Below are 16,266 nucleotides of genomic sequence, written 5' to 3' on the forward strand. Positions count from 1 at the left end.
CATATGGGAAGACATATACTTAAAATACACATCACAGACAAATCTTTAAATGTTGACATTATGCCTGTTGGATTCAAAAACTACATCTTTTTTCTCAGAGATGTTGGGGAATGTCCAGATGAAATCCGTCTAAAATGTGTTTAAAGTGAGAACAGCCAGAAGCACTGAAAGATATACAGTATCATTCCGAGCTTGATTTCAGTCAATTAAATAAAGTATTGAGCCTGTCAGGAGTCGAACCTAGAATCTTCTGATCTGTAGTCAGACACGTTATCCATTGCGCCACTGGCCCCACGTCTAAGCTGAAGTCAGGTCACAGCTAGACCAGTGTACACAGTCATGGCGTCTGTCAACAACAAGGTTCCTTGGTTTTCTGTTTCAGATGCATATCTTAATTTGATCCTCCTGTTGTTGCATGAATTTTACTGCAGAGCAAGAAATGCAGCCATGAAGTGTATTCAACGTTTAAAAAGCCTTGTATAATTTTAATCTACATAACAAGTCACATTTCCTGTTGCTGAGGGAATATTGTGTTGTGAGAAACTGCTGCATCTGTTGTTACACAAGTGGGTACCTAAAGAAAATATGTTCTTTCCCATACCGGGAGTTGAACACGGCCACCTGGGTGAAAACCAGGAATCCTAACCGCTAGACCATATGGGAAGACATATACTTAAAATACACATCACAGACAAATCTTTAAATGTTGACATTATGCCTGTTGGATTCAAAAACTACATCTTTTTTTCTCAGAGATGTTGGGGAATGTCCAGATGAAATCCGTCTAAAATGTGTTTAAAGTGAGAACAGCCAGAAGCACTGAAAGATATACAGTATCATTCCGAGCTTGATTTCAGTCAATTAAATAAAGTATTGAGCCTGCCAGGAGTCGAACCTAGAATCTTCTGATCTGTAGTCAGACACGTTATCCATTGCGCCACTGGCCCCACGTCTAAGCTGAAGTCAGGTCACAGCTAGACCAGTGTACACAGTCATGGCGTCTGTCAACAACAAGGTTCCTTGGTTTTCTGTTTCAGATGCATATCTTAATTTGATCCTCCTGTTGTTGCATGAATTTTACTGCAGAGCAAGAAATGCAGCCATGAAGTGTATTCAACGTTTAAAAAGCCATGTATAATTTGAATCTACATAACAAGTCACATTTCCTGTTGCTGAGGGAATATTGTTGTGTTGTGAGAAACTGCTGCATCTGTTGTTACACAAGTGGGTACCTAACGAAAATATATTCTTTCCCATACCGGGAGATGAACCCGGGCCACCTGGGTGAAAACCAGGAATCCTAACCACTAGACCATATGGGAAGACACATACTTAAAATACACATCACAGACAAATCTTTAAATGTTGACATTATGCCTGTTGGATTTAAAAGCATCTGTTGTTACACAAGTGTGTACCTAAAGAAAATATATTCTTTCCCATACCGGGAGTTGAACCTGGCCAGAGATGTTGGGGAATGTCCAGATGAAATCTGTCTAAAATGTGTTTGAAGTGAGAACAGCCAGAAGCACTGAAAGGTATACAGTATCATTCCCAGCTTGATTTCAGTCGATTAAACAAAGTATTGAGCCAGCCAGGAGTCGAACCTAGAATCTTCTTATCCGTATTCAGACACGTTATCCATTGCAACACTGGCCCCACGTCTAAGCTGAAGTCAGGTCACAGCTAGACCAATGTACACAGTCATAGCGTCTGTCAAAAATAAGGTTCCTTGGTTTTCGGTTTCAGATGCATATGTTAATTTGATCCTCCTGTTGTTGCATGAATTTTACTGTAGAGCAAGAAATGCAGCCATGAAGTGTATTCAAACGTTTAAAAAGCCTTGTATAATTTGAATCTACATGACTTTTCCTGTTGCTGAGAGAATATTGTTGTGTTGTGAGAAAGTACTGCATCTGTTGTTACACAAGTGCGTACTTAATGACAAGTTATTCTTTCCCATACCGGGAGTTGAACACGGGCCACCTGGGTGAAAATCAGGAATCCTAAACGCTAGACCATATGGGAAGACACATACTTAAAATACACATCACAGACAAATCTTTAAATGTTGACATTATGCCTGTTTGATTTAAAAGCTACATCTTTTTTTAATACAGTATCATTCCCTGCTTGATTTCAGTCAATTAAACAAAGTATTGAGACAGCCAGGAGTTGAACCTAGAATATTCTGATCCGTAGTCAGACACGTTATCCATTGCGCCAGTGGCACCACGGCTAAGCTGAAGTCAGGTCACAGCTAGACCAGTGTACACAGTCATAGCGTTTCTCAACAACAAGGTTCCTTGGTTTTCTGTTTAAGATGCATATGTTAATTTGATCCTCCTGTTGTTGCATGAATTTTACTGCAGAGCAAGAAATGCAGCCATGAAGTGTATTCAACGTTTAAAAATAATTGTATAATATGAATCTACATAACAAGTCACATTTCCTGTTGCTGAGGGAATATTGTTGTGTTGTGTGAAACTGCTGCATCTGTTGTTGCACACGTGGGTACCTAAAGAAAATATGTTCTTTCCCATACCGGGAGTTGAACACGGCCACCTGGGTGAAAACCAGGAATCCTAACCGCTAGACCATATGGGAAGACATATACTTAAAATACACATCACAGACAAATCTTTAAATGTTGACATTATGCCTGTTGGATTCAAAAACTACATCTTTTTTCTCAGAGATGTTGGGGAATGTCCAGATGAAATCCGTCTAAAATGTGTTTAAAGTGAGAACAGCCAGAAGCACTGAAAGATATACAGTATCATTCCGAGCTTGATTTCAGTCAATTAAATAAAGTATTGAGCCTGTCAGGAGTCGAACCTAGAATCTTCTGATCTGTAGTCAGACACGTTATCCATTGCGCCACTGGCCCCACGTCTAAGCTGAAGTCAGGTCACAGCTAGACCAGTGTACACAGTCATGGCGTCTGTCAACAACAAGGTTCCTTGGTTTTCTGTTTCAGATGCATATCTTAATTTGATCCTCCTGTTGTTGCATGAATTTTACTGCAGAGCAAGAAATGCAGCCATGAAGTGTATTCAACGTTTAAAAAGCTTTGTATAATTTGAATCTACATAACAAGTCGCATTTCCTGTTGCTGAGGGAATATTGTTGTGTTGTGAGAAACTGCTGCATCTGTTGTTGCACACGTGGGTACCTAACGACAATATATTCTTTCTCATACCGGGAATTGAAACCTGGCCACCTGGGTGAAAACCAGGAATCCTTACCGCTAGACCATATGGGAAGAAACATACTTAAAATACACATCACAGTCAAATCTTTAAATGTTGACATTATGCCTGTTTGATTTAAAAGCTACATCTTTTTTTAATACAGTATCATTCCCTGCTTGATTTCAGTCAATTAAACAAAGTATTGAGACAGCCAGGAGTCGAACCTAGAATCTTCTGATCCGTAGTCAGACACGTTATCCATTGCGCCAGTGGCACCACGTCTAAGCCGAATTCAGGTCACAGCTAGACCAGTGTACACAGTCATAGCGTTTCTCAACAACAAGGTTCCTTGGTTTTCTGTTTCAGATGCATATGTTAATTTGATCCTCCTGTTGTTGCATGAATTTTACTGCAGAGCAAGAAATGCAGCCATGAAGTGTATTCAATGTTTAAAAATAATTGTATAATATGAATCTACATAACAAGTCACATTTCCTGTTGCTGAGGGAATATTGTTGTGTTGTGTGAAACTGCTGCATCTGTTGTTGCACACGTGGATACCTAACGAAAATATATTCTTTCCGATATCGGGACTTGAACCCGGGACACCTGGGTGAAAACCAGGAATCATAAGGCCTAGACCATATGGGAAGATAAATACTTAAAATACACATCACAGACAAATCTTTAAATGTTGACATCATGCCTGTTGGATTTAAAAGCTACATCTTTTTTTCTCAGAGATGTTGGGGAATGTCCAGATGAAATCCGTGTAAAATGTGTTTGAAGTGAGAACAGCCAGAAGCACTGAAAATACAGTATCATTCACAGCTTGATTTCAGTCAATTAAACAAAATATTGAGCAAGCCAGGAGTCGAACCTAGAATCTTCTGATCTGTAGTCAGACACGTTATCCATTGTGCCACTGGCCCCACGTCTAAAATGAAGTCAGGTCACAGCTAGACCAGTGTACACAGTCATAGCGTCTGTCAACAAAAAGGTTCCTTGGTTTTCTGTTTCAGATGCATATCTTAATTTGATCCTCCTGTTGTTGCATGAATTTTACTGCAGAGCAAGAAATGCAGCCATGAAGTGTATTCAACGTTTAAAAAGCTTTGTATAATTTGAATCTACATAATAAGTCACATTTCCTGTTACTGAGGGAATATTGTTGTGTTGTGAGAAACTGCTGCATCTGTTGTTGCACACGTGGGTACCTAACGACAATATATTCTTTCTCATACCGGGAATTGAAACCTGGCCACCTGGGTGAAAACCAGGAATCCTTACCGCTAGACCATATGGGAAGAAACATACTTAAAATACACATCACAGTCAAATCTTTAAATGTTGACATTATGCCTGTTGGATTTAAAAGCTACATCTTTTTTTCTCAGAGATGTTGGGGAATGTCCAGATGAAATCCGTCTAAAATGTGTTTGAAGTGAGAACAGCCAGAAGCACTGAAAGTTATACAGTATCATTCCCAGCTTGATTTCAGTCAATTAAATAAAGTATTGATCAAGCCAGGAGTCGAACCTAGAATCTTCTGATCCGTAGTCAGACACGTTATCCATTGCGCCACTGGCCCCACATCTAAGCTGAAGTCAGGTCACAGCTAGACCAGTGTACACAGTCATAGCGTCTCTCAACAAGAAGTTTCCTTGGTTTTCTGTTTCAGATGCATATCTTAATTTGATCCTCCTGTTGTTGCATGAATTTTACTGCAGAGCAAGAAATGCAGCCATGAAGTGTATTCAACGTTTAAAAAGCTTTGTATAATTTGAATCTACATAATATGTCACATTTCCTGTTACTGAGGGAATATTGTTGTGTTGTGAGAAACTGCTGCATCTGTTGTTGCACACGTGGGTACCTAACGAAAATATATTCTTTCTCATACCGGGAATTGAAACCTGGCCACCTGGGTGAAAACCAGGAATCCTTACCGCTAGACCATATGGGAAGAAACATACTTAAAATACACATCACAGTCAAATCTTTAAATGTTGACATTATGCCTGTTTGATTTAAAAGCTACATCTTTTTTTAATACAGTATCATTCCCTGCTTGATTTCAGTCAATTAAACAAAGTATTGAGACAGCCAGGAGTTGAACCTACAATCTTCTGATCCGTAGTCAGACACGTTATCCATTGCGCCAGTGGCACCACATCTAAGTCGAAGTCAGGTCACAGCTAGACCAGTGTACACAGTCATAGCGTTTCTCAACAACAAGGTTCCTTGGTTTTCTGTTTCAGATGCATATGTTAATTTGATCCTCCTGTTGTTGCATGAATTTTACCGCAGAGCAAGAAATGCAGCCATGAAGTGTATTCAACGTTTAAAAAACGTTATATAATATGAATCTACATAACAAGTCACATTTCCTGTTGCTGAGTGAATATTGTTGTGTTGTGTGAAAGTACTGCATCTGTTGTTACACAAGTGCGTACCTAATGACAAGTTATTCTTTCCCATACCGGGAGTTGAACCCGGGCCACCTGGGTGAAAACCAGGAATCCTAACCTCTAGACCATATGGGAAGACACATACTTAAAATACACATCACAGACAAATCTTTAAATGTTGACATCATGCCTGTTGGATTTAAAAGCTACATCTTTTTTCTCAGAGATTTTGGGGAATGTCCAGATGAAATCCGTCTAAAATGTGTTTAATGTGAGAACAGCCAGAAGCACTGAAAGGTATACAGTATCATTCCCAGCTTAAAATACACATCACAGTCAAATCTTTAAATGTTGACATTATGCCTGTTTGATATAAAAGCTACATCTTTTTTTAATACAGTATCATTCCCTGCTTGATTTCAGTCAATTAAACAAAGTATTGAGACAGCCAGGAGTCGAACCTAGAATCTTCTAATCCGTAGTCAAACAAGTTATCCATTGCGCCACTGGCAACACGTCTAAGATGAAGTCAGGTCACAGCTAGACCAGTGTACACAGTCATAGCGTTTCTCAACAACAAGGTTCCTTGGTTTTCTGTTTCAGATGCATATGTTAATTTGATCCTCCTGTTGTTGCATGAATTTTACTGCAGAGCAAGAAATGCAGCCATGAAGTGTATTCAACGTTTAAAAAACGTTATATAATATGAATCTACATAACATGTGACATTTCCTGTTGCTGAGGGAATATTGTTTTGTGAAACTGCTGCATCTGTTGTTACACAAGTGCGTACCTAACACAAGTTATTCTTTCTTATACCGGGAGTTGAACCTAGGCCACCTGGGTGAAAACCAGGAATCCTATTCAACGTTTAAAAACCCTTGTATAATTTGAATCTACATAACAAGTCACATTTCCTGTTGCTGAGGGAATATTGTTGTGTTGTGAGAAACTGCTGCATCTGTTGTTACACAAGTGGGTACCTTACGAAAAGATATTCTTTCCCATACCACCTGGGTGAAAACCAGGAATCCTATTCAACGTTTAAAAACCCTTGTATAATTTGAATCTACATAAAATGTAACATTTCCTGAGGGAATACTGTTGTGTTCTGAGAAAATGCTGCATCTTTTGTTACACAAGTGAGTACCTAACGACAAGATATTCTTTCCCATACCGGGAGTTGAACCCAGGCAACCTGGGTGAAAACCAGGAATCCTAACTGCTAGACCATATGGGAAGACACATACTTAAAATACACATCACAGACAAATCTTTAAATGTTGACATTATGCCTGTTGGATTTAAAAGCAACATCTCTTTTCTCAGAGAGGTTGGGGAATGTCCAGATGAAATCCATCTATAATGTGTTTGAAGTGAGAACAGCCAGAAGCACTGAAAGGTAAACAGTATCATTCCCAGCTTGATTTCAGTCAATTAAGTAAATTATTGAGCCAGCCAGGAGTCGAACCTAGAATCTTCTGATCCGTAGTCAGACACGTTATCCATTGCGCCACTGGCCCCACATCTAAGCTTAAGTCAGGTCATAGCTAGACCAGTGTACACAGTCATAGCGTCTCTCAACAACAAGGTTCCTTGGTTTTCTGTTTCAGATGCATATCTTAATTTGATCCTCCTGTTGTTGCATGAATTTTACTGCAGAGCAAGAAATGCAGCCATGAAGTGTATTCAACGTTTAAAAAACATTATATAATATGAATCTACATAACATGTCACATTTCCTGTTGCTGAGTGAATATTGTTGTGTTGTGTGAAAGTACTGCATCTGTTGTTACACAAGTGCGTACCTAATGACAAGTTATTCTTTCCCATACCGGGAGTTGAACCCAGGCCACCTGGGTGAAAACCAGGAATCCTAAACGCTAGACCATATGGGAAGACACATACTTAAAATACATATCACAGACAAATCTTTAAATGTTGACATCATGCCTGTTGGATTCAAAAACTACATCTTTTTTTCTCAGAGATGTTGGGGAATGTCCAGATGAAATCTGTCTAAAATGTGTTTGAAGTGAGAACAGCCAGAAGCACTGAAAGGTATACAGTATCATTCCCAGCTTGATTTCAGTCAATTAAATAAAGTATTGAGCCAGCCAGGAGTCGAACCTAGAATCTTCTGATCCGTAGTCAGACACGTTATCCATTGCGCCACTGGCCCCACGTCTAAGCTGAAGTCAGGTCACAGCTAGAACAGTGTACACAGTCATGGCGTCTGTCAGCAAAAAGGTTCCTTGGTTTTCTGTTTCAGATGCATATGTTAATTTGATCCTCCTGTTGTTGCATGAATTTTACTGCAGAGCAAGAAATGCAGCCATGAAGTGTATTCAACGTTTAAAAAGCCTTGTATAATTTTAATCTACATAACAAGTCACATTTCCTGTTGCTGAGGGAATATTGTGTTGTGAGAAACTGCTGCATCTGTTGTTACACAAGTGGGTACCTAAAGAAAATATGTTCTTTCCCATACCGGGAGTTGAACACGGCCACCTGGGTGAAAACCAGGAATCCTAACCGCTAGACCATATGGGAAGAAATATACTTAAAATACACATCACAGACAAATCTTTAAATGTTGACATTATGCCTGTTGGATTCAAAAACTACATCTTTTTCTCAGAGATGTTGGGGAATGTCCAGATGAAATCCGTCTAAAATGTGTTTAAAGTGAGAACAGCCAGAAGCACTGAAAGATATACAGTATCATTCTGAGCTTGATTTCAGTCAATTAAATAAAGTATTGAGCCTGCCAGGAGTCGAACCTAGAATCTTCTGATCTGTAGTCAGACACGTTATCCATTGCGCCACTGGCCCCACGTCTAAGCTGAAGTCAGGTCACAGCTAGACCAGTGTACACAGTCATGGCGTCTGTCAACAACAAGGTTCCTTGGTTTTCTGTTTCAGATGCATATCTTAATTTGATCCTCCTGTTGTTGCATGAATTTTACTGCAGAGCAAGAAATGCAGCCATGAAGTGTATTCAACGTTTAAAAAGCCATGTATAATTTGAATCTACATAACAAGTCACATTTCCTGTTGCTGAGGGAATATTGTTGTGTTGTGAGAAACTGCTGCATCTGTTGTTACACAAGTGGGTACCTAACAAAAATATATTCTTTCCCATACCGGAGATGAACCCGGGCCACCTGGATGAAAACCAGGAATCCTAACCACTAGACCATATGGGAAGACACATACTTAAAATACACATCACAGACAAATCTTTAAATGTTGACATTATGCCTGTTGGATTTAAAAGCATCTGTTGTTACACAAGTGTGTACCTAACGAAAATATATTATTTCCCATACTGGGAGTTGAACCCGGGACACCTGGGTGAAAACCAGGAATCTTAACCGCTAGACCATATGGGTAGACACATACTTAAAATACACATCACAGACAAATCTTTAAATGTTGATATTATGCCTGTTGGATTCAAAAACTACATATTTTTTCTCAGAGATGTTGGGGAATGTCCAGATGAAATCTGTCTAAAATGTGTTTGAAGTGAGAACAGCCAGAAGCACTGAAAGGTATACAGTATCATTCCCAGCTTGATTTCAGTCAATTAAATAAAGTATTGAGCCAGCCAGGAGTCGAACCTAGAATCTTCTGATCCGTAGTCAGACACGTTATCCATTGCACCACTGGCCCCACGTCTAAACTGAAGTCAGGTCACAGCTAGAACAGTGTACACAGTCATGGCGTCTGTCAACAAAAAGGTTCCTTGGTTTTCTGTTTCAGATGCATATCTTCATTTGATCCTCCTGTTGTTGCATGAATTTTACTGCAGAGCAAGAAATGCAGCCATGAAGTGTATTCAACGTTTAAAAAGCCTTGTATAATTTTAATCTACATAACAAGTCACATTTCCTGTTGCTTAGGGAATATTGTTGTGTTGTGAGAAACTGCTGCATCTGTTGTTACACAAGTGGGTACCTAAAGAAAATATATTCTTTCCCATACCGGGAGTTGAACCTGGCCAGAGATGTTGGGGAATGTCCAGATGAAATCTGTCTAAAATGTGTTTGAAGTGAGAACAGCCAGAAGCACTGAAAGGTATACAGTATCATTCCCAGCTTGATTTCAGTCGATTAAACAAAGTATTGAGCCAGCCAGAGTCGAACCTAGAATCTTCTTATCCGTATTCAGACACGTTATCCATTGCAACACTGGCCCCACGTCTAAGCTGAAGTCAGGTCACAGCTAGACCAATGTACACAGTCATAGCGTCTGTCAAAAACAAGGTTCCTTGGTTTTCGGTTTCAGATGCATATGTTAATTTGATCCTCCTGTTGTTGCATGAATTTTACTGTAGAGCAAGAAATGCAGCCATGAAGTGTATTCAAACGTTTAAAATGCCTTGTATAATTTGAATCTACATGACTCTTCCTGTTGCTGAGAGAATATTGTTGTGTTGTGAGAAACTGCTGCATCTGTTGTTACACAAGTGCGTACCACACCAAAAGATATTCTTTCCCATACCGGGAGTTGAACCCCGGCCACCTGGGTGAAAACCAGGAATCCTAACCGCTAGACCATATGGGAAGAGACATACTTAAAATACACATCACAGACAAATCTTTAAATGTTGACATTATGCCTGTTGGATTCAAAAACTACATCTTTTTTTCTCAGAGATGTCCAGATGAAATCCGTCTAAAATGTTTTTAAAGTGAGAACAGCCAGAAGCACTGAAAGGTATACAGTATCATTCCCAGCTTGATTTCAGTCAATTACATAAAGTATTGAGCCAGCCAGGAGTCAAACCTAGAATCTTCTGATCCGTAGTCAGACACGTTATCCATTTCGCCACTGGCACCACGTCTAAGCTGAAGTCAGGTCACAGCTAGACCAGTGTACACAGTCATGGCGTCTGTCAAAAACAAGGTTCCTTGGTTTTCTGTTTCAGATGCATATCTTAATTTGATCCTCCTGTTGTTGCATGAATTTTACTGCAGAGCAAGAAATGCAGCCATGAAGTGTATTCAATGTTTAAAAAACGTTATATAATATGAATCTACATAACATGTCACATTTCCTGTTGCTGAGTGAATATTGTTGTGTTGTGTGAAAGTACTGCATCTGTTGTTACACAAGTGCGTACCTAATGACAAGTTATTCTTTCCCATACCAGGAGTTGAACCCTGGCCACCTGGGTGAAAACCAGGGATCCTAACCGCTAGACCATATGGGAAGACACATACTTAAAATACACATCACAGACAAATCTTTAAATGTTGACATTATGCCTGTTGGATTTAAAAGCTACATCTTTTTTTCTCAGAGATGTTGGGGAATGTCCAGATGAAATCCGTCTAAAATGTGTTTAAAGTGAGAACAGCCAGAAGCACTGAAAGGTATACAGTATCATTCCCAGCTTGATTTCAGTAAATCAAACAAAGTATTGAGCCAGCCAGGAGTCGAACCTAGAATCTTCTGATCCGTAGTCAGACACGTTATCCATTGCGCCACTGGCCCCACGTCTAAAACAAAGTCAGGTCACAGCTAGACCAGTGTACACAGTCATAGCGTCTCTCAACAACAAGGTTCCTTGGGTTTCTGTTTCAGATGCATATCTTAATTTGATCCTCCTGTTGTTGCATGAATTTTACTGCAGAGCAAGAAATGCAGCCATGAAGTGTATTCAACGTTTAAAAATAATTGTATAATTCGAATCTACATGACATGTCACATTGCTGAGTGAATATTGTTGTGTTGTGTGAAAGTACTGCATCTGTTGTTACACAAGTGCGTACCTAATGACAAGTTATTATTTCCCATACCGGGAGTTGAACCCGGGCCACCTGGGTGAAAACCAGGAATCCTAACCGCTAGACCATATGGGAAGACACATACTTAAAATACACATCACAGACAAATCTTTAAATGTTGACATTATGCCTGTTGGATTCAAAAACTACATCTTTTTTTCTCAGAGATGTTGGGGAATGTCCAGATGAAATCCGTCTAAAATGTTTTTAAAGTGAGAACAGCCAGAAGCACTGAAAGGTATACAGTATCATTCCCAGCTTGATTTCAGTCAATTACATAAAGTATTGAGCCAGCCAGGAGTCGAACCTAGAATCTTCTGATCCGTAGTCAGACACGTTATCCATTTCGCCACTGGCACCACATCTAAGCTGAAGTCAGGTCACAGCTAGACCAGTGTACACAGTCATGGCGTCTGTCAACAACAAGGTTCCTTGGTTTTCTGTTTCAGATGCATATCTTAATTTGATCCTCCTGTTGTTGCATGAATTTTACTGCAGAGCAAGAAATGCAGCCATGAAGTGTATTCATCTTTTAAAAAGCCTTGTATAATTGGAATCTACATGACATGTCACATTTGCTGTTGCTGAGGGAATACTGTTTTGTGAAACTGCTGAATCTGTTGTTACACAAGTGCGTACCTAACGATGAGTTATTCTTTCCCATACCGGGAGTTGAACCCGGGCCACCTGGGTGAAATCAAGGAATCCTAACCGCTAGACCATATGGGAAGACACATACTTAAAATACACATCACAGACAAATCTTTAAATGTTGACATTATGCCTGTTGGATTCAAAAACTACATCTTTTTTCTCAGAGATGTTGGGGAATGTCCAGATGAAATCCATCTAAAATGTGTTTAAAGTGAGAACAGCCAGAAGCACTGAAAGATATACAGTATCATTCCGAGCTTGATTTCAGTCAATTAAATAAAGTATTGAGCCAGCCAGGAGTCGAACCTAGAATCTTCTGATCCGTAGTCAGACACGTTATCCATTGCGCCACTGGCCCCACGTCTAAAACGAAGTCAGGTCACAGCTAGACCAGTGTACACAGTCATAGCGTCTCTCAACAACAAGGTTCCTTGGGTTTCTGTTTCAGATGCATATGTTAATTTGATCCTCCTGTTGTTGCATGAATTTTACTGCAGAGCAAGAAATGCAGCCATGAAGTGTATTCAACGTTTAAAAATAATTGTATAATTCGAATCTACATGACATGTCACATTTCATGTTGCTGAGTGAATATTGTTGTGTTGTGTGAAAGTACTGAATCTGTTGTTACACAAGTGCGTACCTAATGACAAGTTATTATTTCCCATACCGTGAGTTGAACCCGGGCCACCTGGGTGAAATCCAGGAATCCTAACCGCTAGACCATATGGGAAGACACATACTTAAAATACACATCACAGACAAATCTTTAAATGTTGACATTATGCCTGTTGGATTCAAAAACTACATCTTTTTTCTCAGAGATGTTGGGGAATGTCCAGATGAAATCCATCTAAAATGTGTTTAAAGTGAGAACAGCCAGAAGCACTGAAAGATATACAGTATCATTCCGAGCTTGATTTCAGTCAATTAAATAAAGTATTGAGCCAGCCAGGAGTCGAACCTAGAATCTTCTGATCCGTAGTCAGACACGTTATCCATTGCGCCACTGGCCCCACGTCTAAAAAAGCTGAAGTCAGGTCACAGCTAGACCAGTGTACACAGTCATAGATTCTCAACAACAAGGTTCCTTGGTTTTTCTGTTTCAGATGCATATCTTAATTTGATCCTCCTGTTGTTGCATGAATTTTACTGCAGAGCAAGAAATGCAGCCATGAAGTGTATTCAACGTTTAAAAATAATTGTATAATTCGAATCTACATGACATGTCACATTTCATGTTGCTGAGTAAATATTGTTGTGTTGTGTGAAAGTACTGCATCTGTTGTTACACAAGTGCGTACCTAATGACAAGTTATTCTTTCCCATACCGGGAGTTGAACCCGGGCCACCTGGGTGAAAACCAGGAATCCTACCGCTAGACCATATGGGAAGAAACATACTTTAAAATACACATCACAGACAAATCTTTAAATGTTGACATTATGCCTGTTGGATTTAAAAGCTACATCTTTTTTTCTCAGAGATGTTGGGGAATGTCCAGATGAAATCCGTCTAAAATGTGTTTAAAGTGAGAACAGCCAGAAGCAGTGAAAGGTATACAGTATCATTCCCAGCTTGATTTCAGTCAATCAAACAAAGTATTGAGCCAGCCAGGAGTCAAACCTAGAATCTTCTGATCCATAGTCAGACACATTATCCATTGCGCCACTGGCCCCACGTCTAAAACGAAGTCAGATCACAGCTAGACCAGTGTACACAGTCATAGCGTCTCTCAACAACAAGGTTCCTTGGGTTTCTGTTTCAGATGCATATCTTAATTTGATCCTCCTGTTGTTGCATGAATTTTACTGCAGAGCAAGAAATGCAGCCATGAAGTGTATTCATCTTTTAAAAAGCCTTGTATAATTGGAATCTACATGACATGTCACATTTGCTGTTGCTGAGGGAATACTGTTTTGTGAAACTGCTGAATCTGTTGTTACACAAGTGCGTACCTAACGATGAGTTATTCTTTCCCATACCGGGAGTTGAACCCGGGCCACCTGGGTGAAATCCAGGAATCCTAACCGCTAGACCATATGGGAAGAAACATACTTAAAATACACATCACAGACAAATCTTTAAATGTTGACATTATGCCTGTTGGATTCAAAAACTACATCTTTTTTCTCAGGGATGTTGGGGAATGTCCAGATGAAATCCATCTAAAATGTGTTTAAAGTGAGAACAGCCAGAAGCACTGAAAGATATACAGTATCGTTTCCGAGCTTGATTTCAGTCAATTAAATAAAGTATTGAGCCAGCCAGGAGTCGAACCTAGAATCTTCTGATCCGTAGTCAGACACGTTATCCATTGCGCCACTGGCCCCACGTCTAAAACGAAGTCAGGTCACAGCTAGACCAGTGTACACAGTCATAGCGTCTCTCAACAACAAGGTTCCTTGGCTTTCTGTTTCAGATGCATATGTTAATTTGATCCTCCTGTTGTTGCATGAATTTTACTGCAGAGCAAGAAATGCAGCCATGAAGTGTATTCAACGTTTAAAAAATGTTATATAATATGAATCTACATAACATGTCACATTTCCTGTTGCTGAGTGAATATTGTTGTGTTGTGTGAAAGTACTGCATCTGTTGTTAGACAAGTGCGTACCTAATGACAAGTTATTGTTTCCCATACCGGGAGTTGAACCCGGGCCACCTGGGTGAAAACCAGGAATCCTAACCGCTAGACCATATGGAAAGACACATACTTAAAATACACATCACAGACAAATCTTTAAATGTTGACATTATGCCTGTTGGATTCAAAAACTACATCTTTTTTTCTCAGAGATGTTGAGGAATGTCCAGATGAAATCTGTCTAAAATGTGTTTGAAGTGAGAACAGCCAGAAGCACTGAAAGGTATACAGTATCATTCCCAGCTTGATTTCAGTCAATTAAATAAAGTATTGAGCCAGCCAGGAGTCAAACCTAGAATCTTCTGATCCGTAGTCAGACACGTTATCCATTGCTCCACTGGCCCCACGTCTAAAATGAAGTCAGGTCACAGCTAGACCAGTGTACACAGTCATAGCGTCTCTCAACAACAAGGTTCCTTGGCTTTCTGTTTCAGATGCATATGTTAATTTGATCCTCCTGTTGTTGCATGAATTTTACTGCAGAGCAAGAAATGCAGCCATGAAGTGTATTCAACGTTTAAAAAATGTTATATAATATGAATCTACATAACATGTCACATTTCCTGTTGCTGAGTGAATATTGTTGTGTTGTGTGAAAGTACTGCATCTGTTGTTAGACAAGTGCGTACCTAATGACAAGTTATTGTTTCCCATACCGGGAGTTGAACCCGGGCCACCTGGGTGAAAACCAGGAATCCTAACCGCTAGACCATATGGAAAGACACATACTTAAAATACACATCACAGACAAATCTTTAAATGTTGACATTATGCCTGTTGGATTCAAAAACTACATCTTTTTTTCTCAGAGATGTTGAGGAATGTCCAGATGAAATCTGTCTAAAATGTGTTTGAAGTGAGAACAGCCAGAAGCACTGAAAGGTATACAGTATCATTCCCAGCTTGATTTCAGTCAATTAAATAAAGTATTGAGCCAGCCAGGAGTCAAACCTAGAATCTTCTGATCCGTAGTCAGACACGTTATCCATTGCGCCACTGGCCCCACGTCTAAGCTGAAGTCAGATCACAGCTAGAACAGTGTACACAGTCATGGCGTCTGTCAGCAAAAAGGTTCCTTGGTTTTCTGTTTCAGATGCATATGTTAATTTGATCCTCCTGTTGTTGCATGAATTTTACTGCAGAGCAAGAAATGCAGCCTTGAAGTGTATTCAACGTTTAAAAAGCCTTGTATAATTTTAATCTACATAACAAGTCACATTTCCTGTTGCTGAGGGAATATTGTTGTGTTGTGAGAAACTGCTGCATCTGTTGTTACACAAGTGGGTACCTAAAGAAAATATGTTCTTTCCCATACCGGGAGTTGAACACGGCCACCTGGGTGAAAACCAGGAATCCTAACCGCTAGACCATATGGGAAGACATATACTTAAAATACACATCACAGACAAATCTTTAAATGTTGACATTATGCCTGTTGGATTCAAAAACTACATCTTTTTTCTCAGAGATGTTGGGGAATGTCCAGATGAAATCCGTCTAAAATGTGTTTAAAGTGAGAACAGCCAGAAGCACTGAAAGATATACAGTATCATTCCGAGCTT

At 39.6% G+C, this 16,266-nt stretch overlaps 8 non-coding genes across 8 annotated transcripts; all 8 read right to left on the minus strand.

Annotated features, from left to right (window-relative positions):
* Positions 1 to 7,055: 7,055 nt before the first annotated feature.
* trnar-acg lies at positions 7,056 to 7,128 on the minus strand. The gene has a single exon. It is a non-coding gene; the product is annotated as a tRNA-Arg (tRNA).
* A 586-nt stretch (positions 7,129 to 7,714) lies between these two features.
* trnar-acg lies at positions 7,715 to 7,787 on the minus strand. Its single transcript has one exon. It is a non-coding gene; the product is annotated as a tRNA-Arg (tRNA).
* Positions 7,788 to 11,037: 3,250 nt separating this feature from the next.
* Positions 11,038 to 11,110, minus strand: trnar-acg. The gene has a single exon. It is a non-coding gene; the product is annotated as a tRNA-Arg (tRNA).
* A 296-nt stretch (positions 11,111 to 11,406) lies between these two features.
* trnae-uuc lies at positions 11,407 to 11,478 on the minus strand. The gene has a single exon. It is a non-coding gene; the product is annotated as a tRNA-Glu (tRNA).
* Positions 11,479 to 12,342: 864 nt separating this feature from the next.
* trnar-acg lies at positions 12,343 to 12,415 on the minus strand. The gene has a single exon. It is a non-coding gene; the product is annotated as a tRNA-Arg (tRNA).
* A 585-nt stretch (positions 12,416 to 13,000) lies between these two features.
* Positions 13,001 to 13,073, minus strand: trnar-acg. The gene has a single exon. It is a non-coding gene; the product is annotated as a tRNA-Arg (tRNA).
* A 306-nt stretch (positions 13,074 to 13,379) lies between these two features.
* trnae-uuc lies at positions 13,380 to 13,450 on the minus strand. Its single transcript has one exon. It is a non-coding gene; the product is annotated as a tRNA-Glu (tRNA).
* An 866-nt stretch (positions 13,451 to 14,316) lies between these two features.
* Positions 14,317 to 14,389, minus strand: trnar-acg. The gene has a single exon. It is a non-coding gene; the product is annotated as a tRNA-Arg (tRNA).
* Positions 14,390 to 16,266: the final 1,877 nt, after the last annotated feature.

This window comes from Oncorhynchus gorbuscha, unplaced genomic scaffold, assembly GCF_021184085.1.
Source record: "Oncorhynchus gorbuscha isolate QuinsamMale2020 ecotype Even-year unplaced genomic scaffold, OgorEven_v1.0 Un_scaffold_785, whole genome shotgun sequence".
NCBI classification, from domain to species: Eukaryota; Metazoa; Chordata; class Actinopteri; order Salmoniformes; family Salmonidae; genus Oncorhynchus; species Oncorhynchus gorbuscha.